Source organism: Gobius niger (genome assembly GCF_951799975.1).
Source record: "Gobius niger genome assembly, chromosome: 1".
Taxonomy (NCBI): domain Eukaryota; kingdom Metazoa; phylum Chordata; class Actinopteri; order Gobiiformes; family Gobiidae; genus Gobius; species Gobius niger.
The window spans coordinates 1,373,422-1,400,041 of NC_136852.1; the positions used below are offsets into that span (position 1 = coordinate 1,373,422).

The following is a 26,620-nucleotide window of genomic DNA, read 5'->3' on the forward strand; positions in this document are numbered from 1 at the left end:
TTTTTCCTGGTTATTCAATTGGAAATGTATTTTATTTTTTTAAATAGTGTTTGTGCTGTTAAGGCTAGTGCACAACGAGAAGCTTTGACGCGTGGCAAAAGAGCAGCCTCCATTATTTTCTAGGACAGAATGCACACTACAACGAGAGAACGAGAGAACCAAAAGAGACAGAGAAAGTTTTATCAGAACTGTTTCAGTTTGACTAAAGGAAACTTCTGTCTGTCATCAATGATAAGTGAATAAGTCACATGTTTAAAAGGGCTCCGTGGTTTGGGAAAAGCCATGTCCAGTGTGTGTTGAAAAGGTCCATGAACGTGCGTCAGATGATGTTCTGCACTCTGGTGTGCAATGGCCTTTTGCATAATGGCGGCCAGTAAGTAAGAAAGGTAATAAAAAGCATGTTTAAGTTATAAAATTGCATGTGCTATTTGTGGGGGTATTGCACCTGATGTATTATTTGAAATTGAAAGTATGGTATTGCCAATAGTAAGTTGTTATGGAGTGTACATGCAGCACATGTTAGCAAAGATGTTGTTAGCATTTGGCCTCTCCCAGTGTATTCCTATAGCTCCAAACGGAGTGAAGTTAGAACAGGTACGGATCAACTCGTCTAAGCTCAGGTAAGAACATATCTCAGTCTGTAAAAACGATGACCTGTTTCTTTAACTGCCATACAACCATGTTACATCCATCCATCCTCCATCCTTTATACACTAGTTACGATAGGCAGTGTTGGGGAGTAACTAAATACATGTAATTAGAATACTTATTTTGAGTGACTGTATTGTGGCTAAGCTACACTTTCATTTAAGAGTATTTCATACAGTAACCTTCCTGAATTCCAAGGGAATACATCCCAGTACTCAATCATTAAATTTTCGCTCCATGTTGTGCAACATTATTAAGAAAGAACTTCTAATGATGACTGTTTTTCTTTGCCTTAAAATGTATTTTGTAACGTATTCCATTACTTTGTCTAATCAGAGTACTGTATTCTGAATACTTTGAATTATTTTAGAATACTTTCATTGATGGTCATTATATTTCTGTATAAATAAGGTGTATAATCACAAAAATATAGACTATGATTGTTGGAACACCTGTTATAAACTCACTTATCATTAATGATCAACTCTTTAACTCTGTCGCCCAATGAAGCAGCAGATACAACGTCATGTGACACGTCATGTTTGTTTGCTTGTATATTGTCCCCGTAGGGAAATGTGTCCTCTGCATTTAACCCATCCTTCGATGCCACTGGGGCAACCTGTAAGGTGCAGTGGTCGACAGCAGTGCCGCGCCCGGGGACCCATCTCCATGATGTGGAGCCAGACTGATGATCAGAATCCCCTGGCTGGAGGATTCACCTATTAGTTAGTATTCAGTAACTAAATACAATTTCAGAGTATTCTCCCCAACACTGATAATGGGTGTGCTAGCGCAAGTCTACACATTTGATATTCTGAGCTTATGAATTATTACAAAAAATAAACCAATGGCTTTGTCCGAATGTCCTCCCTAGTCTCTACCCCGTCATTCACTATAGACCTGCACTATAGTAGACCAGTGGTTCCCAACATTTTACCTTAAACCCCCCTGCACATGCTGTAGTCGGGCCACGCCCCGTTCCAAAACTATAATGATAAAATAATGAATAATATAAATAATGACTTGTTTCAAACAAATAAACATAAATTGGAGTGTTTTATGCACCAGTGGTCCTTTCTTAGTCATCTTTGATGATATCATTTGCTCAAATAAGCAATGCTTTTATTACATTCATTGTGTCTTCTTGAGTAATAAACTTTTCTGGTTTCTTTTTAAAAGACACTAGGTTGGAACAAACAAAAGCTGTTCAAATACCTTACGCGTTTCGACGGACAAGGAACCACTTCCATCTTCGTCAGAGGCGTCTCCCGACGTGCATGATGCGTCTCTTATTGGGATGATGTTGTTCTTCCAGGCGTGGCCACACTGACATAAGCAATAAACCTGTCAGTGTGGCCACGCCTCCCGCCGAGTGCTGGTTAGTGGAGAAGTGCGTCCCATGTGTGCGCCAGGGTAAAGGCGCCTCATCTCTGTTGATGGATCTTATTCCTCGCTTTCTGATCTCTATGGCCTCCCGGATCCAGCGCTTGTATTTGTGCTCTTCTGTGCCCACGATCCTCGCCCCCTCCCAGTCCATGATATGATTTTCCCTTTTGCAGTGGTCTGATATTGCGGATTTGAGGTTTTCTTGTGTGGCCTTTTGTTTTATTGCTCTGGTTAAACGTTTAAGGAGACAGCGGGACGTTTAACCAGAGCAATAAAACAAAAGGCCACACAAGAAAACCTCAAATCCGCAATATCAGACCACTGCAAAAGGGAAAATCATATCATGGACTGGGAGGGGGCGAGGATCGTGGGCACAGAAGAGCACAAATACAAGCGCTGGATCCGGGAGGCCATAGAGATCAGAAAGCGAGGAATAAGATCCATCAACAGAGATGAGGCGCCTTTACCCTGGCGCACACATGGGACGCACTTCTCCACTAACCAGCACTCGGCGGAAGGCGTGGCCACACTGACAGGTTTATTGCTTATGTCAGTGTGGCCACGCCTGGGAACTACAACTTTCCCAATAAGAGACGCATCATGCACGTCGGGAGACGCCTCTGACGAAGACGGAAGTGGTTCCTTGTCCGTCGAAACGCGTAAGGTATTTGAACAGCTTTTGTTTGTTCCAACCTAGTGTCTTTTAAAAAGAAACCAGAAAAAGTTCAAATAAGCAATGGCTTATAACCTGACCCTCTGACCAGACAAAGCTCTGGGCCCCTGCAGCCGCCCCCAGGTTAGGAACCACAGTAGTAGACGGTATAGTCAAGTGCAAGGTTGCCTACTTGTTGCACGTTGTCAGATGCGCCGCGACTGCAGACGGGAGTGAGCCCGATGTCTAGAAGGTCAGCAGTGACTACATCTACAATAATTCACTAAACTCCGGGAATAAAGTATTTCTGTGATAAAGACCGACCAAATTCAGGAGATAGTGGAATATTTAGGGATAAATATCAGTCAGATTTGTTTTATTTCACTTATTTCAACCCCCCCCCCCCCCCCCCCCGGCATTGTCCCTATCTGACGTAATCACTGAGGGACAATGTAAGTGCTATATCACACATGCGCAGTGTGTCGGGAAAACGTTCAATTCCACCGGCACCGCCCAACCCGGAAACCGCACCGGCAACTGCTTTATATAATGAGATTTGTGCTTTGAACCTGTTACTTTGTGTGTGGCTTTTCTGTGTGAGCCGTCGTGTTTGATTGATGGATTGCTTCAAGCCCTGCAGCAAGATTGGTCCTGGTGGGTTAATCTCCTGATTTGCACCACTTTTGCACATAATTGTTTTGCACATAAGCAAACATGGAAAAAATGACACACATTTATGATGTAACAACTTACTTCAATTCAATCTCTCTCCAGGGAAGATCATAAACTGCAGACAAAAAAATGGAAAGGGTTTAAATATGTTTAAAAATAAGAAGCCTCTTATAAATGGTATCAAAAACAATATCTAATCTTTTATTATTATTATTATTATTTATATTTTTTTTCATTAAAGGGACTATAAAGAGTTTAAAAATGTTAAAATTAAGTATTTTCCTCCCCCTACATGTTCCTCCATGTCCTAATGTGTAGAATGAGCTCAGACCTGTTCACCACAACTGCCTCTAAAATCCTGTACAGTCACTCAAAAACGTGTCACTTCGGCCCGAATTGCCGTCATGCACGAGCTTAATATAGAAGGTGCAGTTACACATATGGCCTGAGGTGGCAGTAGTGAGTTTAAAATGGCGAACTTGCTTCCAGCCTCTTTAAGTGTTCCCCATGTTCTTCTCATTTGCACGTTTTCTTCCCTTCTGTAACTTTTCCATCATACTGTAGTTTGCTTTTGTTTGTAACACAGTATACAAGACTTTTGCTAAGTCCCTGTTTCTTCTGGGTGAAACAAACGAAGAATGAATATGGCAGCAGATAGGAGATAGGAGATCTCATATTTCTCTTTTTGGGAATAAAATATTCTGCCCGAGTGTCAGAACCACAGGAAAATGTCCAGTCTCATTCATGAACACTTCAGTTCACCGGCACTGGACGAGCGGGAGCTATTTTATTTTGAAGAAAACAATAAAATCCTGTTTATTTCTTGCTAATCTGTCAATAGTCATTAGGGAACAGTTCCACATGGTGGCCATGTATTCTTTATTTATTTAGTCGGAACTGCATGTGTAATTGAACATACATGAACACATGTACACACAATACTCCCTATATTGTAGCCATGGGTTTATTTCCATCCATTCACACTCTCAATCACACTCGCACTCAATCTTAAATAATGTACTAAACTATCCATTTTCTTCTTCCCAGGAGCCTCCTCCCAATGAGACATTCTACTAAAACTACTGCACAGGGAAGCTGAAGCAACTGGAGGAAACCTACACAGACATGGGGAGAACATGCAAACTCCACGGAAAGGCCCCCCCTCCAGTGAATCAAACCTGGGAACTTCTAGTTGTCCATGCCCTTTGTGACTTCTTAAATATTCCACCTGATTAAATGTGCTAGACGTTAGGCCTATGCAAAACGCACATTTGGCAATAGCAGGAGTAGATTAGCTGAATGAACCGCTCTCACAATAAACTACATCGTCGGCTGCAAATGTTTGATTTAATAACAATATAATAAGGACAAAATAAAAGCTGTAGCTTCAACATTAATGTGACTGATGTAATGATCAAAAGCATCCTCTCTGTGAATTATCTGAAGCAACAAATCACTTCCTTTACTTACTATTTTTTTTTCATATGTAAATTAGAAGTTCTCAGTCGATAGCACGATTCATCAGGCAAAATGTAAAACAATCATCAGCAAAGATAAGTTCAGATGCCCCGACAAAGAGTGAGCAGCCAGTGGTGCCAGACATTTCTACTAAGGGCACTAAGATGGGTAGCGGCGGCCCTGGTCCAAACTAACAGCACTATTATTCTACACTAATGCTGACTTCAAAGAGGACTGTGATTTGCATAATTACATGATTTCCATTTCAATTTGATTCAACAAAATGTTACTGCTTTGAAAATGTTAAAGGTACACTGCGTAACATTTTGGACTATACTGATGTGGCAAAACAAAAACATGCTCAAATGACCAGCTCAACACAGAAAATGCTGTTACTGCAGTGTGTAATAAAAGAGTGGATCTGGATGAAAATCTAACCTGTTTGAATCTCAAATTCTACTGCCTTTAGTCACATCTCCATGGAGACGAGCTGGAGACGCCCCCACACCGAGTAAAGTTTACAGTCATTTCATAGGAGAGGTGAGCCTCATAGATGTTTGTTTGTACAATTATTTTTCAATTATGAAAATATCTGTCATACAATAAATGCTTGTATTTCAATTGTATTTATTAGGCATTGTGGCTTTAATGAATTCCTCAAAAACAAAAATGCATGTAGTTCTCTAGAAAGCATTTGGTTCTGTCACAGAATGTATCAGTCTCTGCTCTAGATGTTTCCATTATTGAACAAGTGCCATATTGTAAATATCTTGACATTTGGTTCAACAAGAGGCTCTCATTTAGTAAACATGTTCAGGAACAAACAAACAAACTTAAAGCAAAGCTGTCCTTTTTCTACAGAAACAAAAACTGTTTCCCTCCTAACAAGAGGCAACTGTTAATCCAGGCTACGTTGCTTTCTGTTTTGGATTACGGTGATATCACATGCATTCCACTGCATCTGTGTTGAAGCCTCTGAATGCAGTTTTCCATTCAGCCATTAGATTCATCACTGGAGATGGTTACAGGACCCACCACTGTGATCTTTATGCTAAAGTGGGTTGGCAATCTCTAGAAGCAAGGAGGGAGCAGCACTGTTTATTTACAAAGCTCTTCTTGGTGCCCTTCCTGATTATTTGTTAAATGTTATAAATGTCAGGTCAAAGATAAGATTATCCTTTATTGATCTCACAACGGAGAAATTCCCTTGTTACATTCGGCTCAATAAGATCACTCAGGGTGTGCAAAGCACACAGGAAATGTGCAAACAGTGAAATAGTAGAAAAAAGAGGAATCTTATGTACAATAAGTAATAATCTTAATCTTAAGAATTATAATAATGAGGAAATAAGAATAAATTAAAAAAATAGGATAAAAATGTGAACAGATAATAAAAAGAGGTGCAAAGTTTACAGTCCTAGTGCAGGTTGTCAATAAGTGACGCTGGTGCAGAGGTTAATGAGGTCTCTCTCTGTAAAGACAGAACTGGGGAACAAGGCCTTTTGCTATTTTGCACCAAATGTCCTGAATGACCTTTTGTGTGGATAATCTTATAACCTTTAATAAGTTTAATTCCTTGTATAGGAGTATCCTCCATGTGACTGCTCTTGTTTTTAAGTTGTATACGTTTTCTATGTATTATTATGTTAAAGTTAATGTAATTGTTTTACTGTTATTGTACTGTTGACTGTCATTTACATTGTATGTTTTAACAGGTCTCTGTTGCAAATGAGATATTGACTTTCAAGAGACCACCTGTATAAATAAATAAATAACAATAATAATAATAATAATAATAATAATAATAATATACAAGATTAAAATGAGTTAAATGTTACATACGTGGATCTTCAGCTGTGGGCATAAAGAAGCAAATATTGAAATTAATAAAAGAAGCTGAAATTAAACTTTTACTTTACATTGACTAACACTGTGAAATCAATGCAATTTCTACTGTAGGAATTAATGACAATGAGTAAAGTTTAAGTTAGACCAGAAGTGCAGATCTTAAAATTCTTACGTTTGCTCTTAGAGTTGCCCATAATCTTTTCCTTTTTGTGTTTGATGAGACGAATCTGAAAATAAATAGAATGAAATTCTAAGAACTTAGCCGTAGATGTGTTTAAGTTCAAAGTATGTGACAGACGTACCTGCAGAGGTTCCCTCGGTGAATGAAGAGGCTGTTTCCTGTTAGTGATTTTATACTGAAGCCGTCCCACTTTATAGAAAATTGTACAGCCCTCAGATGATCAGGACTAGAAACGAACAACACAATAAACTGTATTTTCATCAGTCGTCGCCATGATTTTAGAAATAGTGAGGTTTGTATAAATTTTTACAGGGGCTGTGGAGGTCCTCCCCCAGGAAAGTCTGACTTGAACAGATGTAAATGATTGCAATGTGATGTATCTTAGGTCAGTGATAAGACGGGGCGCAGAGCCTTGTCTGGTCAGAGGGTCAGACCATAGAAGCCATGCATTGAAAAAATTGAAATAAAAAAATGTTAAAACAATCAAATATGGCTGAGAAATAAGTACAGGTGCAGAAGAATATCCAGAGTTTTTGACATTTGTGGCCGCCAGTAATAAAAATCAAAGGCTGCATTATGACTATGATATGCCTTAATGTTTGGTGCAGTACATTTGAGGCAACTCCTGTTGCGATATCGGGCTATACAAAACCATTGATTGATAATCTGCCAATGGAATAAGTATTTTTGCATTTAAAATGGAAAAAAAGTATCTTATTTCAAGTCAATATATATTTGACTCAAGTTGCTATGAGATGTTTTTTCAGGCACTGGCAGTGTTTTTTGCTTGTTTAATTTAATCAAGGGCAAATTTACTTAAAAATATTTTCCAGATTACTTTTTGCAGTTTACAACTTTTATTTATTCATCTACTGTAAAAATCCTGTGATTATGGGGCCCCGTCAGTCCCTCTAATGCCTGTGATAGCTCCGCCCCTGCTCTATATGATAAATGCTGTTCTTGAGGAGGCATACTGAGCCTGTTGCTTTGCCTTTCTGCAAAATTAATGAATATTTTCAACTGTTGTCACACACCAAGCTTAGTTTTATTCATCTTTATCACTCTGCAGCCCAGTGTCTTAAACATATGCACCGTATATATGATGGACACGCACGCTCAGGTGATCCTGATGCTCTCTCTTATCTCCCCCTTCTCAAATGTTATATATATGTATTATTTAAGGCAATGTTCCAAAATTCATGATTAAAGTGGCACAGGTAAAAAACTGTTCATGCCGAGTGAGTGAATTACACTGAAAGCAGTGGGAGGAGTCTCCACATGAGGACTTCAGTCTTCTAGGTTTGTAGTCACACACGGCCCAGAGAGGAGCTGGAGGTAGGTTCACCATTTAAACCTCAATCCCTACACCTTTGTGTTCTCATTTAGCATTTTTGGAGTATTTGTAAAGATGGATTACTCATATGAATGGTATTTTTTAAGATCAAAATTTCAGAAACTGCATTTTGCAAAGTGTAGACAAAATACTACAATATTACAGCAAAAGGCCTATTACTATTAGTATTTATCTTGTGAAAACAATGAAAGAGGAAGTAGTATATATGCAATATACATAAAAAATGCATCTCTTTATGAAATATCAGCAGTCATCAGATTACAAATGTAATTGTAATAGGAAAATGTAACTCATAAAAAGGTACATTCTGGTGGTTGTGGGTGCCTGGGTATGCTGAGCGACTTTATTAAAGTAATGTAAATTGTTAGATACAATTGTTATTAGTTGACTTTCCAAAGGGAATACAAATGTGAAATGCACAAGGATTGAGAGAATTGAATAGGGGTCGTCGGACATAAGCTTCCTTGCTTCAGCCTACTCCTTTTGAGCTTCCATTACTGTGTAATGATATGACTTCTGTAATGCTATATATATCTGTAATGTCTATATGTATGTTTGTGTATGTGTGGTCAGCAGGTACTAGAGTACTCTGAGAAGAACCCAGAAGGATGGATGAGGATCCAACAGAACACAAGGAACAATCTGACAAAGGTAAGTAAACACACACTCACATTGATGTGAATCAGTGTTTAACTGTAGAACAATTAGAATTCTCATTTGCCCAAATCTTCTAAGACAATGAGTGAGCTACATACATTTAGTAAGAACAAATACATGAAAAAAACAATCACGGACTGACCCAGCTCGAATTTTGGGTTAAGATTTAAGCTCTAGGTAATGGAGTGAAGGAAAGGGTGGCACAGCAATTAGCGCGTGTGCTTCACAGTAAGAAGATTCCGGGTTTGACTCAATGACTGCAATGACGTTGCCTTTCTGTGGAGTTTGTATATTGTTCCTGTGTCTGAGTAGGGAGGGCCCATGGTGCAGATAGGCAGGTTTGCTTCTGTCACTCTGCTCCAGGGGCGGCTCCATACTCAGCTCACCACCAGTATGGAATGAATGAATAATGACTACATTATGGTGCTTTGAGAAACTTCGTAACACAGGCTTGAAAAGCGCAATTCTTATTCTTGTTGTTCTTATTACTAATAAAACCAGGGACTGAGAGAAGAGCTGGAGAAGGCCTGGAGGGTGAAGGATCAGTGGAGGCAGTGACCCCCAAACTGGAGATGTGGCTACAGCAGATCCCAGGAAACACATCAGACATCTGGGTCCAGAAAGGTGCACATCTATATAAACTTACCAGTCTAGTCAGGTCTAGAATTCCTCACCGTGAAGCTGGGAATGCATTAAGTCAAAAGTCTGAACTTGTGTTTGCATGGTCTCCTCACAGAAAGTGTAGGTTTCCTCCGGGTACTCCGGTCTCCCCTACAACTAAAACATGTACAATAGGTTCCCCTCTGCGGCCAGGACTCCCCTGAAAAAGATATTCTTAATCAGTGGGACTTTCCTGGTTAAATAAAGGTTAAATAAATAAAGAGCGCTCTGTAAGAATTGTTCGTGGCGTCAACCTGCCACTGGCTTAATGTGGTCAAAAACATGTCATTTAGGTTATTTTAACAGATTTCATGTTCATTATTACAAGCATGTATAATATAAGATAATGAGATGAATATTACTGTGCATGGGAGTGGTGGTGGATGTGAATGTTGTATAAGTAAGGACTAAACAAAAGAAGCCGTGCATTATACAGTTTTAATGCACAACAACAAGTCACCACAATGCATTGTGGAGCATTGAAACAGATTATACCATGGTCTGGGTGAATACTGGATTCTGATTGGCTGGTGCATTATTTTGGTGTAACCGCACACGTAGTCCGGTAGTTAAATCACTGGGATATCACTCCACTGTGGCGTCGCCATAGCAACGCATGACACAGCTGAATCAGGTTAGCTACTGTTAATAACATATGAGCTTTACATTTCTGTTGAAAACGGTTAAGGCTATTCATCATTTTCAGGCGTACATAAAATGATCCTGCATTGAAGCATATTTGTCTGGATTAGTAAAGTCAAACATAAAAGTTTGAGTTGGGCCCAGGTGTGAGCGACTCCACCGCAGCTGTTTCCATAAACAGTTGAGCTGGTTGAGCTAGCTAGCTTTAGCTTCAGGTTAAACCTTGTAAAAGGTAAATAACTCCTGCCCACGAGTGCCGCATATCGGTGTTTACTTCCAGGGAAAAGTGTTTCCGGGTTAGTCCTGTTGTGTTGTGATTCTGTGCTGATGTTGTGTCGTTGAGCCTGACTGAGATCCTCGTAATAGCTGCGGAGAATGACTCGCTCTGAGACCAGCCTTCAGTGACCGGCTAATAACCCACACAAAATAGTCCCGGTGGTCTGGCAGTGAGTTTAGTAAATGAAAGAAACATTTATTATAAATGTTACGTTTGTTGGACCATGGTATAAGCGGATTAAACAACGAGGAGCCATGCATTAAGTATGTGCATTAGATGGTTATAGAGCACTTCGCGGAGGAACACCGTGTTCTTGACCGTCTAATGTACGCACTTAATGCTCCGAGTTGTTTAATCTGCTTAATTGTTTCATGTAAAAGTGCTTTGTGACTGTGAAAGGCGCTATATAAATAAAGCTCTTCTTATTCTTCTTATTCATGGACACAAACTGAAACTGTTTATTTGGGCCTGTTTCCTTATTTCAAGTCCTGGGCAGAAATTAGGAATAATGCATGCCAGTAGTGTTGGAATTCTCACTGAGTGACCATGATAAAGATGTATAAAAAACAAACAAACAGACAAACAAACAAAGGTTTACATGCAACAGCAATATTAATCAACAATTAATCAATGCTTCATTTGGCAAATGTTTTTTCCTCATATCTTTCAGGTACATCAAGAAAACCTAAGCCATCAGTGAAAATCCACACCATTGTTAATACCAAAAACAAATATGAAGCAACAGAACAAATCCTGAACAGAGTGATGGATACTCAGACTGTAGAGCTGATCAGAACAGAGTGTGGAGACTGTGATGTGCTTCTTCTTTTCTGTGTGGTCATTACTCGTCCTGGGTCTGACGTGGAGGAGGCATTGATGAATATTCCAGGTAAAACATGTTTCTATGCTATTGTGTCATTTCCTCACTTCTGAACTACGTGCTCGGTCACTGTTGAGGAGAGCTGCGCATGCACAAATACAGGAGACAGGCTGGGACAAACGTCAGTCAAACATCAGCGTAAATCTGTGTTAATCCCAGTTGTAAAGCATCTTAGGTCGCATTCACAGCCCCCTCTTGATCCGAAACCGGGCCCGTCTGCGCCGATAGTCCGGTTCGTTTGAGGTGTTGTGAACGTACAAACGGGCTCTGTTCCAGAACAAAGAAACAAACCCTGGCCCGGCTGAAAACGTGGGACTCGGTCCGGTTCAAACGAACTCTGTCGCGGATCATTTGGGTTATGAATGTAACTGAGCCAGAGAGCGGAACAAAACCAGGAAGAGAAAGTTGTAGGACGTTGTGCGTCTGTTACAACCAAAACAAACGAGTCACGCAAAGACAGAAAAGTGCGAGACAGAGACAATTACGACATTCATTACGGAATGTAAATGAAAACGCATGTGCAGACACGTTAGAGCTAACAGTTAATACGACATTTACACCAAAAGCCATGGCTCGTAAATATGAGGCGGAAACCATTGACATACCGTAAATGCTCTAATACAGGCCGGGGCCTTTATTTACTCGAGGGCATCTAGGACCAGGCCTTTATTTGAACCAGGCCACAATTAGAGACAGGCCTTTATTTCTATTTGAGCAAAACGGACGACCAGGAAAACGAAGAAAAACGAGATTTGTGTCCATTTGCACCTAAAATATTAGGTTCATTTATTAATGAACATTTCAAACCCTCTCCCAGCGGCTGGAACATTGACGCCTTTTATTTTGTCGGGACAACAGGAAGTGTTTCGTTGCTGTTAGCGGAGCTTTGACATCAATGTCACTGCAGGTTTCTGTTTCGTTTTTACCGCAGACCGGATTATTTGTTGTTATCTTGTGTAAAGGGGAGTTTAGACGGAGCGTTTGTGTTTGTGATCGATCATGAGACTGACCCGAGAGAAGACGAGACGCTCGCGCTGATGGGAGGAGTTATTTTGAGGCGGGACTGACCTGCACACGGAGCAGCTGGACGTGCTTTGAATACGCGATGGAGACTTTATTAAAACCCTGGAGGGTCACAAACATTTGCCCTGTTTCCAAACATAGTCAGAGGAGGTTTGAAAAGTGGCTAAATCTGTGTCAAAGTTACGCTCGGATCAGCTCCTCCGCAGCGTCCCCCTCGGCCCGGGTTCCCGTTTGTTTACTTCCTGCACGTGAGTTTTTTTATTTACACCAGTATGAGACAAATTCATAACATGGGGAATATTTCTACCGCTATAGTTTCTAATAAAAGCCCCGGCCTGTTTTAGAGACCGGCTTTAATTTGCCTCCGCCAGCCGCGAACCCGGCCTCCGTCGGAGACCCGGCCTCCGTCGGAGACCCGGCCCCCGTCGGAGACCCGGCCGCTAATGGAATACAGGCCAGTATTAGAGAATTTATGGTAAGCAACGCCAGAGGCCGGAGAGCAAAGCCCTGATCAGATCATGTTTAGTCCTTGCTCCGCATCTCTTTCTCTCAGACAGTCGTCATTAGCAGTTTTCGATGTCTCTGCCGGAGCCTTCGCAGTCGTCAGTGAAGAAAAAATATCTCCGGGGGCCGCCAGTCCTGGTTTAGTCCCGCTTTAGTCCCGATTTTGCCTCGTCTGGCATGATCTCATCTCATCTCATGATGAGTATTGTCTAATTTATCTGCCATTTCGTCCGTAAACAGATCTGTGCGTCTCAGCGAAGTTAGAGTCACTGTTATATTAAAAAGTGCGGAAAGAAAAACCAACACATCCACAGACTGATCCTGCTCCATTTTGTAAACAGAAGACGGAAGCGGAAGTGGAGTTTAATCGACCAATCAGAGAAGCGTGTGTCTTGTTCACTGTTTTTCCTGTAGAAGGCTTTGATACAGCGCCCCCACAGGCGTGTAGGGGAGCTCTGCATTTAGAACGTTGGTTCGATTGACAAAAAAGAGTTGTGAACGCAAACCGCGCCACTTTGAGCTGAAACAATGTTGCAACTTTGGTCCCCAATCGAATCGAGTCCCAGGTGTGAATGCAACCTTAATGTATCGTATCAGGTCATGCTGTAAGGCCATACCATCTCTGTAGTACAGTCATGATTCCATAAATAGGCTAATCGCACCACATTTGCTTATGCGAACGTCCACAGCAGCATATTAACCCGCCCACTGAGGAGGGTCTGCATCTGCTGAAACATTGTTATTGTGAGGAAAGATTAACCTTTGCAGTGCAAACATGTTGTCATTAGAGCGAACAGAATTGAGTCCAACAGTTGTAATCGGGAGCTGAACTACGTCTGTTTGTTTATTGAATATCAAGAAGCCATGTTCTTCGACTTAGCCTTTCAAAGTAATACAATGGAACCGGGAAGGTGACACTGACCCAGAACGTATTTCTTAAAGGAATAGGCCACCGTTTTTACATACTAAAATATGTTCTTACCTCACTTTAGACGTGTTAATATATCCCCGTCTGGTCTTTGTCCGTGCGCTCTGTCACGCAAACGGAGCACATACGCAGCCTCTCCCACATGTCATATAGCTCCGAAAAAGCTCACGATAGAAGCTACCAAGCTCTTCCACGTGTTCCCTATTCAAATAAAGTTACGTGAAGTGTTTTCATGCGAAGTATATTTACACAGAAATGTAACATGTCGATTTTATAAGCAAATAAAAAGGGGGACTATATTGTGAGGCGTAATGATACGAGGAGCACAGCGTCCGCGTAGTAACTCCTAAAGACTTCCCCCGCTCACTTCCGTCAATAACCTTTAGGAGTTACTGCGCGGACGTTTTACTCCTCGTATCATTACGCCTCACAATATAGTCCCCCTTTTTATTTGCTTATAAAATCGACATGTTACATTTCTGTGTAAATATACTTCGCATGAAAACACTTCACGTAACTTTATTTAAATAGGGAACACGTGGAAGAGCTTGGTAGCTTCTATCGTGAGCTTTTTTGGAGCTATGTGACATGTGGGAGAGGCTGCGTATGTGTGAGCGCACGGACAAAGACCAGACGGGGATATATTAACACGTCTAAAGTGAGGTAAGAACATATTTTAGTATGTAAAAACGGTGGCCTATTCCTTTAAAGGAGGAATTCTGTATATCAGTGAAAGATAGAATGTCCTGTAAATCGCTTTGAGACCATTTCCTTCCCCTTCAAACCTCCATGGAGAGTGGAGTGGATGAACTGTGCCTTGTAAACCTTTTGTGTGACTTGTGTGAAAGTGCTGTCCAAAGAAGATTTCCTTCCATATGGTGAAATGACTCTTCATAAGAACCTGATTTGTTTTAATTTCAGATGCAGCAAAACCGACGCCTGTGATTTTGGTGATGATGTATCACACGAGAGATGTAAACTATCTATCAGATGCATTTCAGTGGAGCACGGAGTATCCAGAAGTGAAAACTCACGTTGACTTTCTCTTTCATCAAACTAAGAATGGATTACTAGAGTGTGACAAAAATAATAAGGCTATTCAGAAACTGCGTGACAGTGTTACAGAGTACACAGTTAAAAAAATATGATTACTTGATACCAATTTGCGTATCATTTTTGTTATTTTGTTGTTATATGAAATAACTAATGACAAAGAATTTGTGCATGTGTGTGTGTCCTTTATTTCCATGAAAATTGAAAATTGCAAAAGAAGAATGAAGCTGCCTTGTGTTTCTAAACTTGTGTTTATTAAGAAACTTAGAACTCTTATTCTTTACACATTAAATGTTTAATTTAAACACATGTGACAGGGGTTCAGGTGTTGTAATTACAACTTACACTGATGGGATAACGAGCTTTGGCAAATGTCACATAAAAAGGTATTTTGGGTTAGACGTCAATTTAAGCTAACAGCTTTTGACATTCAAGAAACACGTTTAGTCCTCACTTTAAAAGATGAGATTCTGGAGAATTTTGAGAAAAACATAATATAATTTAATAAATTATAATACAATGTATCCTTATAATAATAATAATAATAATAATAATAATAATAATATCCTTATGGTAGTACTTTCAAGAGTGATGGTGTAGTTAGCAAAGCTCCAGTTGATGTTTAGTGAGTTCAAACCTCAGTCAATAAATATCTAGCCTGGATAATGCAGTTAGAGCAGGTTTGGTTGTAGAGTCTGGTCAGTGTCGGCATCGACTACATTTCTAGGGTAGAGCAATCACAAGCAAACAGGAAGTGGAGTAAACCAATCAGCGAAGGGCAGACTTGTGTTGTTTTTGTTGTGTTAATATTTGAACAAAATCTATCATCACGAGGTAGTGATCAGATTTGAGTATGTGTAAAATGAAATATCCAAGAATAAATACATTAAATTAAAGAGGTAATAAATAAAATGTAAGTTCCTTAAAGGTGAATTTACATACAATGTATAAGTACTATACTTGGCCAATATACACATTACGCTACATTAGCAGCCTTATTTCTTTTCCAATACAGTTGTTCTACAAGCCAAGTCCCTGCAAATTCACAAGATGAAAGTTTAAGCTTTGCAAAAGATGGAGGGGAAAGGATTTCCTGGATATGTAGAACCTCAGGAGGAGCTTTCCATGAGCTGCCACCATAGTGCAAAGAGCTGTTGGGGGAAGATTCAAAGATTACGCAAAGATGCACGCTGTTCCTCTGTGTCGTGGTTAAGAGTGATACACAAAGCGAGGAGAAGTGCACTTAATCGACTCATGGAGAGAAAAGCTTTATGCAGCAGGAAGGAAAAGTGCTCTGAACCAAAAGCGCAGTACTCGGGTCAAGAACCCCATTTAGGTTGACATACTCGAGCCTGTGTGAAAATGTCCTAAAACATTTTTTTTTTCCTCTCAGTTCTGGTATAAAATGACTGAAGAGCCAATGTTTCATTATTGTCACTTGTGCATGTGTGAAATATTTGGATAAACTGACAGTTAACTGTATATGTATTATGTTCAATAGATATAAATTGGATTATAGTAATTTAAGCATTTTTTCCCCACCATCAAAATTCGGGCAGTCTTAGCAGCCGGGGACATCAGAGGTCAGTATAATGCTGCTCCTCTCGTCCCGCTTAGAACAAAGGTAATGTCCACTTTAGCTTATTCTACCAGTGTTCAGTGTATTTTCCCCAACACACAAGAAAGATATCACATGTGAAAGTCAAGCCATTTGAGTTTTTCAATATTTTTGCTGCGTTGTCAATCAATCAATCAAACTTTATTTATAAAGCGCTTTTTATACCGAACGGTATCACAAAGTGCTTTACAGATTACGACATTTAAAACAATACGCCTGGCACAACCTCCCATATATACACTGCTCACAAAAACTTAGGGCACACTCAAAAAACACAATGTAACTCCAAGTCAGTCAAATTTCTGGGATATCAGACTGTCCAGTTAAGAAGCCACGCTTATTGTGAATCAGTTTCACTTGGTGTTGTGGAAATTAAACAGACAACAGGTGGAAATAAGAGGCAATTAGCAAGATCACTCCAAAAGAGGAATGGTTTTGCAGGTGGTGACCACAGACCATTTCCCTGTCTTCATCCTTTGTACCGTGTTTTTGGAACACTTTTGCATTTGTCCAGTGTTCTCACCACTAGAGGTATCATGAGGAGCATCTACAACCCACAGAAGCTGCTCAGGGAGTGATGCTCATCCAAAATGGCACGTCCATTCGTGCTGTGGCAAGAAGGTTTGCTGTGTCTCCCAGCACAGTGTCCAGAGCATGGAGGAGATACCAGGAGACAGGCCAGTGCACCAGGAGACCTGGGGGGGCCGACCGAGGTCAACAACCCAGCAGCAGGACCGCTATCTGCTCATTTGTGCACGGAGAAACAGGAGAAGCACTGCCCGAGCCCTACAAAATGACCTCCAGAGGGCCACAAATGTGCATGTTGGTCCTCAAACGGTCAGAAACTGACTCCATGAGGGTGGTATGAGGGTGGTATGAGGGTGGTATGAGGGGGGTATGAGGGTGGTATGAGGGCGGTATGAGGGTGGTATGAGGGGGGTATGAGGGGGGTATGAGGGGGGTATGAGGGCGTTGGGCCGGTGCTTACTGCCCAACACCGTGCAGCACGATTGGCATTTGCCCGAGAACACAGCGATTGGCAGATTGGCCAGTGGTGCCCTGTGCTCTTCACGGATGAGAGCAGGTTCACCCTGAGCACATGTGACAGACGTGACAGAGTCTGGAGACGCCCTGGAGAACGTTCTGCTGCTGCAACATCATCCAGCATGACCGGTTTGGTGGTGGCTCAGTGATGGTCTGGGGAGGCATTTCATTGGAGGCCGCACAGCCCTCCATGTGCGAGCCAGAGGTTTCCTGACTGGTATTGGGGACCGGGATGAGATCCTCAGACCTATTGTAAGACCATATGCTGGTGCTGTGGGCCCTGGTTCCTTCTGATGCCTGATAATGCCAGGCCACATGTGGCAAGAGTGTGTCAGCAGGTCCTGCATGATGAAGGTATTGATGTTATGGACTGGCCTGCCTGTTCCCCAGACTTAAATCCAATAGAGCACATCTGGGACATCATGTCTCGGTCCATCCATCAACGCCACGTCGCACCACAGACTGTCCAGGAGCTGACTGATGCTCTAATCCAGGTCTGGGAGGAGATCCCTCAGGAGGACATCCGTGGTCTCATCAGGAGCATGCCCAGGCGTTGTAGGGAGTGCATTCAGGCACGTGGAGGCCACACACACGACTGAGGATGATACAGACTCGTTTGGAGGAATTTCTACAGAATCTGGATCAACCAGTGACCTGATTTGTCACTTTGATTTTGACTATAATTTTGGATCCAGACCTCCAGGGGCTGAGAATTTGATTTCCATGTATCATTCTTATGTTATTTTATCCTCAACACATTGCCCTACACTATGAATAAAGATTTTCATCCAAAAAATCGAATTGATTGACATCAAGGATGTGTTTTTTGAGTGTGCCCTAAGTTTTTGTGAGCAGTGTATATTAGGAGGTTAGTTAAAGGCTAAGCTAAAAAGGTGGGTTTTGAGCCTGCTCTTAAAACCTTCTGGTTCTCTCCAGCCCTGAGCTCCTCCTCAGGTGGTTCCAGAGGCGAGGGCTGTAATATTGATCTTTTTGTTGACTTTAGGAGTAACTAGGAGACCCCTGAGGAGGAGCGAAGTGGCCGTGAAGGTTCGTAAGGTAAAAGCAGTTCTGAAAGATAAGAAGGACCAAGACCATGAAGACATTTAAAAACCATTAAAAGAACTTTAAAATCGATCCTGAAACACACGAGGAGCCAATGCAGCGATTCTAAAACCGGTGTAATGTGGCCCCGCCTCCTGGTCTTCGTCAGGTGTAATGTGGTCCCGCCTCCTGGTCTTCGTCAGGACTCGAGCTGCTGTAAACCTGAGATCCTCTTTTTGGGAAGACCAGAAAGCAGGGCATTACAGTAGTGGATACGACTGGTGATAAAAGCATGCATGAGCGTCTCCGTGTTGGCCCGAGAGAGAATGGGGCGGACTCTGGCTATGTTCTTTAGATGATAATATTCTTAATGTGTGGAATAAACACCAGCTCAGAGTCAAAGATCACACCCATGTTCTTCACCTGTGAGGAAGGATTCATAGACAGTGACTGTAGTTTGGGTAAAAGTCTCTCTCTCTGGGCCTCAGGGCCAATGATTAAAACTTCAGTTTTGTCCTGGTTAAGCTGGAGAAAGTTTTCTACCATCCAGGATTTGATCTAAAATGCAGTTAAAAAGTGCATCTATTGGCCTGGAGTCATCAGGAGACATGGAGATGTATAACTGTGTATCATCAGCATAACTGTGAAAGTCGACCCCGTGTCTCCTGATGACATCACCAAGAGGGAGCATATACAGATTAAAAAGCACTGGGCCTAATAATGAACCCTGGGGTTCAGTCTTGTCTTTGAAGAGCACCTGTAGTTTCAACACGTACAGTCCAACAGTAAATACTCTCAGCGTCACCTGTTTTTTATATCTGATTAACAAATCTCTTTTGTTCTTTATTTCCTAATGTAAATAATAATAATGTGATATAAATGCTAGTATGTTGAAAAATATATTGAAGAAATGACAGGCCTCAGCTTGTTGTGCAATTCTCTTGAAAATGGATATTCACAGTATGAACATGTTTTGATACTACTGTTCGTGACAGGACGTGAGTTTGTGGCATCGGAAAACTCACTTTGAAGCAGGTTGTTGCTGCATAAGTGTTTTGCTGAAGTGTAAGATGCAGGACGTGGTCAGAGAAGCTGCCAAAATCAACATTCAGCTGTAACCACAAGCTCAGCCTTTGGCACCTGCTGCACCCACGCTTCTCAACCACAGCCTATACTGCAGCCTAACAACCAAACACACAGCCATGCACGGACACAGACGGCACGTCGGCTTGCCACGCTAGCTATTGCTTGAAACGGAAAAAGAAAAGAAAAGATCTGCACGGTCCCTTAGGTTCCAAGAAGGTGCATTTTTTTTCATCATGTCACTTCATACTTGGGTTTGGGTCACACTCAAAACAACAACAAATAAATAAATAGAATTGTAAACAAAAACAGAAGAAGCACTCACGTCCCACCACCTGCACCACAAAACAGAAACAAGTTCATCCACACAAGTTTTTGTTTTGACATGGTTCTGGATTAATGCATAGTTTTGATCAAACACAAGGTTTCCATTATTTTTTAATTATTTTTATTTTTTTAGTCATTTGCTTGTCTAGTTTGAGAAAAAGGTATACATTTTCTTTATGTCTTTGATTGAAAGCACCACTGCACAGTGCTGTGACTGCAAAGCGACACCGTCTGAACAGTGTCTGCCAGTGGCATCAGGACAGAGACCGTCTAACTATGGAGTTCGGGGAGATCCGCCATCTTTGCAGCTTCCATAGACTAACATTGGATAAAAACAGTATAAAATGTGCAGAAAAAAGCCATGGAACCACTCCGTTAGCTGCTGAGTTACTGCTGGTAAATACATCTAACTCACTGTGGTGTCCAAGTGTTTTAATGTGAACAATAACTCCAGTATTTTAACAATACTTTTAACAATTTCAATTTCTGCTAATCCCATAATGCTTAACGATATGACATCACATTCCCGAACTCTATAGGAGGTATGTAGTTTTGTGGATAAGAAAATGGGATTTGGAAGAGACCAAATTAGCTTTAAATATTTTTGACAGACTTGGAGAGAAATGGTGTAACAGAAAAGAGGCAACAATTAAAAGGTTAACAATTTATTATATGTTATTTATTATATATATATTATATTTATATAATATTTATTATATATATTTATTATTTAAAATGGGAATAAAAAGTTAATTAAGGCGCAGAGAGGTCCAGAACCGGCCGTGCCACAAGCGCTGGGTCACAGATCAGAGCGGCTCCTTGACTCGCTCCCGTATCCTTCCCGAGGGCACACAGCAGAGACCAGGAAACAGTTCCATGCACCGAGCACCACTAAGACCAAAGGCCATCAGCATCACAATATGCAACACCCTTCAATTTCAGGTACTCAAGGCGAGGGCAGGGTTTCCCCTCCGGCGCGTGTCTCCCACATGGTGGAGCTTCACCCGCTGAGCAATGGTTGTGCTGGTGTCCGTCGTCAGAGCGCTCCTCCCGAAACTTCTGCGCCCTTTCTCCAACTTCCTTGTGCCTTTTGTTGTTTCTTTCCCCTCCATGGCACAGGTGTGTTAAAGGAATAGGCCACCGTTTTTACATACTGAGATATGCTCTTACCTCACTTTAGCCGAGTTAATATATCCCCGTCTGGTCTTTGTCCGTGCGCTCTGTCACGCAAACGGAGCACATACGCAGCCTCTCCCACATGTCACATAGCTCCAAAAAAGCTCACGATAGAAGCTACCAAGCTCTTCCACGTGTTCCCTATTTAAATAAAGTTCCGTGAAGTGTTTTCATGCAAAGTATATTTACACAGAAATGTAACATGTCGATTTTATAAGCAGATAAAAAGGGGGACTATATTGTGAGGCGTAATGATACGAGGAGCAAAACGTCCGCGCAGTAACTCCTAAAGACTTCCCCCGCTCACTTCCGTCAATAACCTTTACATTTCTGTGTAAATATACTTTGCATGAAAACACTTGACGTAACTTTATTTAAATAGGGAACACGTGGAAGAGCTTGGTAGCTTCTATCGTGAGCTTTTTTGGAGCTATATGACATGTGGGAGAGGCTGCGTATGTGCTCCGTTTGCCTGGCAGAGCGCACGGACAAAGACCAGATGGGGATATATTAACTTGGCTAAGGTTAGGTAAGAACATATCTCAGTATGTAAAAACGGTGGCCTATTCCTTTAAATGCAGTGAAAGGGATTGGGCTTATCAGAGTCATGTGTCGTAAGGAGGCATCACTTAAAGTATAAAACAATTAGGGAACACAGCAAAACAAACCAAAACATGCGTATAAGCAAGCTAACTATAACCAAACAACATATGCCATCCCCTTTTGACTGGATTACCTTCAGTACTAATGAATTGCATTTATCTGCATGCGCAAGTACTACTTTAAATAATCACATCTTTAAGTAGCTGACTCATCCTTGGAAACTGTTTACTGGGATATTATTAGTGACTGTACAATGTCCAAAAACAGTTTGCACACCTATTTTGGGAGACTTGATATTTTGAAAGATACTTTATTATGCATTAGTCAGATTTCTAAACTACTTTGGAACACCAACATTTCATTTTATAAAATTATTGAAATAATTTCAATTATCTGGAATGTGCACACACACGCACAAAAAAATGATGCCACAAGAGAAGTCAAGTATTTACCCTCAGCTGGCAGTGAAAGAAAGCTGAAAAAAAAAGTAGCTGCTAGCTTTAAAGCTGGTTAGACATCTTAGTGGTGTTAAGAACAAGTCCAGTGACTGTGTACAGACATCATGATGGGCATTCAAGAGCTAGACAACCATAACAATCAGAATCACAACAACAGTCTTGCAGGGCAGCTTCTTTTGCAGACTTGATCAAATTCAAGAACAGTGTGGAAATCAAGAAGATAAGATATATATCATCAAACAGGCACAATATGGGAAAGTGGTGTAAATTACATTGTGCCTAAATACCCTTTTGACTTTTTTTTTTGTCTTTTCTTTTATTTCTTTTGGGTTTTTTCCCTTTGGTTATGTTGTCTTCTCGAAATTTTTTGCATTTTTCCTTTAGTTCCTTAATGGCCTGGTCATTTTTCTTGCACCGCAGTAATCCTTTTGTCTCGTGGAAGAGAACATCGATTTGAAACTTTGTGTCCTTGCAGATGTTACTCAACAGGGTTCCATCTGTTTGAAAGTCGGTGTCCTGTGTGTGGTGCATCACCACCAGAAACACAGGCTTCTGTTTCGCTGCTCCTGGAAATACAAAATGGGACTGTGTTACTCCTTAAGGCGAGACACTGCAGGTGAATAGGGAAAAAATGTATATTTACTGATATCAATTTGAAACTGTTGCTGTAGATCACTGGCATAAATGTGAGGAAAAAACATTGCAAGTTTTCGGTCATTTTATCTTTTCATACAAGAACGAAGAAGAAGTGTTTTATGCCTAAAAATGCCCCAAATTTCCATCTTTTCAGCGACGAAATCTGGTTTATGGTTTCATTTTATTGATAAATGAGTTGCCAAGACTTTCTCACAGGGATTTTGGATTTCTTGTTTAGTTTTAAAATAATCTGTTTTTTAGTGGAGAATTTTGTAGAAATTTAATTCTCGCCTTATTTTTTGGCATTCAAAACTCAATAAATGGGGCTTAAGGGATTAAATAATAAAAAATCCCTCTGAAAAAATCTTCCAAATATTGTTCAGTCCAAGGCTGGAAAATGTGAAGTCTTTAGGTCCGACTGACGTGGGCATAGTGTCGCCACAATGACAGAAACATGTGTTTGGAGAAAAAGGCCCTTGAAATTATTTAAATATTATTTAAATATTTAAACATGTTATTGTGAAGATTAGGCGTGTTTTCTGTTTCCGGGTGAAAGCTTATATGTTCAGAGACCAATTTGGCCCAAAACCTGAAAACTGAAAAAATTGAGTTTTGCCTGTAGTGTCTCCCCTTAATTGACAATTAAAGCAAGTTTATTTGTAGAGCACAATTCATACACAAAATGCTTCACAGTTGAGTAAAATCACAAGAAGCAGATATAATGAAATCCATAAAACATCAATATTAAATGTAATTAATTAATTACAGCAAAAGCAAGAATAGAGATAATGCTGTCAGTTGTCATATTCAGGGGGTAAAAAGAGGTGTTTTCAGCCTGGATTTGATCATTGTCACAGTTGAGGCCAGATTTTCCAGATTTTAGCTGCATGATAATAAACACAGCCTCAGTGGGTTTGGGAAGGCTCTCATTCGTCCAGGAAGTATGGCTAAAGTACAGCTCAGGTGGGGGAAACGGTCCACAGAACAACTATTAGTCGTAACTGCACAAATCTGGCCTTTATGGCAGAGTGACATTTTTAAAGAAAACCATAAGAAGTCCTGTTTCTGTTTACTAGAAGCCTCCAGAAAACTGAGCTGTGTCTCTCTGCAGTTCATCCAGGGTCATCATCAGGGGCGGACTGGCCATGTGTCCATTCGGGAAGAGCACAGAAGGGCCACCAGTCCCGCCTCAACCGAGCTTTACCTAAATCTAAAAGCTAAAAAGAAAAGCATCAAAATAGCGAGAAAAAGGGGATGAAAAGTCAACAAAAACACGGGGGAAAAAAGCCTACAAAAACGTGAGAAAAACAAAACAAAAAAATGATAGAAAAAATAATTTAAAAAAACAACAAAAATATGACAAAAATGTGACGACGTGACGAGAAGTTTCGGGAGACGCCTCTGACCAAGATGGAAGTAGTTCCATCGCGTAAGGTATTTGAACAGCTTTGTTTGTTTCTACCTAGTGTCTTTCAAAAAGAAACCAAAAAACTAAAATCAACTTTTCTCCTTTGTTCCTATATGCACAACCCACAATTTCAGTTATAACATTTATTTCACCCGGGAGATCTGGCCTCATCTCCCTTTGATAATGGTCTCTAACCTGAAGATACATATAGAAGTCTTGATGTTCCAAATCGAATTTCTGCCTTAAGTTTTGGCACTAGAAAGCATTGCTCTTTACACACACAAAATTTCCCCTTTTTTGATAAAATTACTTCCATCTATGACCTCTATTAGCCCAGTTCTTAAATTTCGAGTTCATAACTCCTGGTTTAAAATTTGGATCGTACGCCAACCAGCTAAAGATCTTGATCTCATTCTCCATTTTGTACCTTTTTACAAACAAAAATATGACAAAAACGTGGCAAAAAGTTTCCATCACTTTTGTAGGTCTTAGCTTTCAAATGAGGCGTTACATTGTTGCTCTCCAGTCGAGAAGCTTTTAGATTTGGGTAAAGCCCAGTATATAAAAAAACATGAATCTAAAAGGAATTCCGTGGAGTATGGTGCACCACAAGGTTCAGTTTTGGGACCATTATTATTTATTATTTATATGAATGATTTTGCTTCTGTTTCTACGACCACCTTTCCTGCTCTTTTTGCTGATGATGCCGATCAAAGAAAAATAATAATAAAAAGCCCAACTGGGGAAAATGCACTCGTTAGTGTTAAGGCGGGGGGTAAGAGGTTAAAATATGTATTTGTGGAAGTGCACACTAATTTGTGGTCAAGGTCAGGCTGGTCAGAGTCCAGGGCTGTTTTTCAGTCCCAGTCCGCCCCTGGTCATCATAGGCTTCTCTGTAACAGCTGTGGTCAGTGCTGTCCTTGTTCGGTCAGTGAGTTTAGGAGGTGAGTTTAACTGTACACAGAGAGATGTTTTTAAACCTAACCCAGCTTTATACTTCTCAGTAACTTCATCTCGGACCTGTCTGGTGAGTTCCTGGACTTCATGATGCTTCTGCTCCACAATCGTCTCTAACAGACCTGAGACCTTCACAGAGCAGCTGTATCTGACCTGACATTAGAAACACACAGACTCTAACATGTGATCATTCAGAAATCATCAGGAAACTTCTGAAGGCAAATGGCTGCACAAAAAGGAAAGGGGGCGGGACTTCTGCACATCACACTTTTCAGTTTTTTATTCATAAAAAAAAAATCTAAATCATGTATGTGTCACTTCATGATTCTGAGTCACTTCACAAAAAATTTCAATTCAATATATTTATGCTTGTGGTCCATAGGTGGCAAAATAAAAATTAAATGGGGCCCAAACTTTTGCAACCGCTGTGTATTTTAGACACACTTTGAAGCCGTTGATTTGACTTTAGAGAATATCTTAATTATGTTTACCTGGAATTCTCATCATGGCCTCCTCCACATCTGACCCAGCACGAGAAATCACCACACAGAAGAGAAGGACCACATCACAGCGTTCTTCGTTGGCCTTCAGGTCCACCTTCTTCCTCCTCAACCACCACATCTTCTTCATTTTTTTAATGATTATTTCTTGTGCTCCATGGTTTTCAGCTGTCACAATAGTGTGGACTTTCAGCTTGGATGAAGGCTTTTCTGAAAGACAAAGTTTCTCATGAAAAAGTAATTGAGAGCCACAACAACAACAACAAAAAAGCCACAACAACACAGTGGGCGGCACGGTGGCACAGAGGTTTCTGTGCGGTTTGCATGTTCTCCCCCTGTCTGCTTAGGTTTCCTCACACAACACTAGTAATACATTCAATGACAAGAAGAACATTTGCTGTTTTGACCCAAGTTTTAAAGTAGCTTCACCCAGTTGTTTAGGGTGAGCGTTCATGTGAAGTTTCGCGTCATTGTAGGCGACTGCAGCTGATACACTCTCTGGACTTTCCACCTTTACCCATCTGCTTAGGGTTTTGTTATACTTATTGGTTACACACCTTTTACAGCCTCTCTCAACTATAACTGCCATGAATGTCCTCCTTGCAGACGGTAATGACACCAACACTGGACTGAGAGTCGTGTAATGCAAGTTTACTTTGGATTAGAACATGAACCTTTCATCTTTTTTTAGAGCTGCAAAGTGAGCAAAACACTTCAGGCAAATAAATTAAGAATAAACTTACTTGGTGGGGTATTACCAGGGGTCTGCTCCATTGCCTGACCTGCATATACACAAACATAGAAAAGATACAGATTAAATCCTCGTAACACATGATGATGCATGAAAACGCAGAGGGATGAAGTCATTCTGCTGTTCCATTGAGTGTGTCGGACATGGAGACTCCGCATGGGTCTGGTTACTGCAGGGATGACAGACTGTGAGCGA

At 40.8% G+C, this 26,620-nt stretch overlaps 2 long non-coding RNA genes across 2 annotated transcripts; one reads left to right on the forward strand and one right to left on the reverse strand.

The window, feature by feature from the left end:
* Nucleotides 1-8,770: 8,770 nt before the first annotated feature.
* Nucleotides 8,771-14,891, forward strand: LOC306966570. The gene is made up of 4 exons (XR_013793117.1): nt 8,771-8,850; nt 9,358-9,480; nt 11,106-11,324; nt 14,692-14,891. It is a non-coding gene; the product is annotated as an uncharacterized lncRNA (long non-coding RNA).
* Nucleotides 14,892-22,575: 7,684 nt separating this feature from the next.
* LOC306977342 lies at nt 22,576-26,461 on the reverse strand. The gene is made up of 3 exons (XR_013793829.1): nt 26,418-26,461; nt 25,666-25,884; nt 22,576-22,739 (listed from the first exon to the last, which is right to left on the reverse strand). It is a non-coding gene; the product is annotated as an uncharacterized lncRNA (long non-coding RNA).
* Nucleotides 26,462-26,620: the final 159 nt, after the last annotated feature.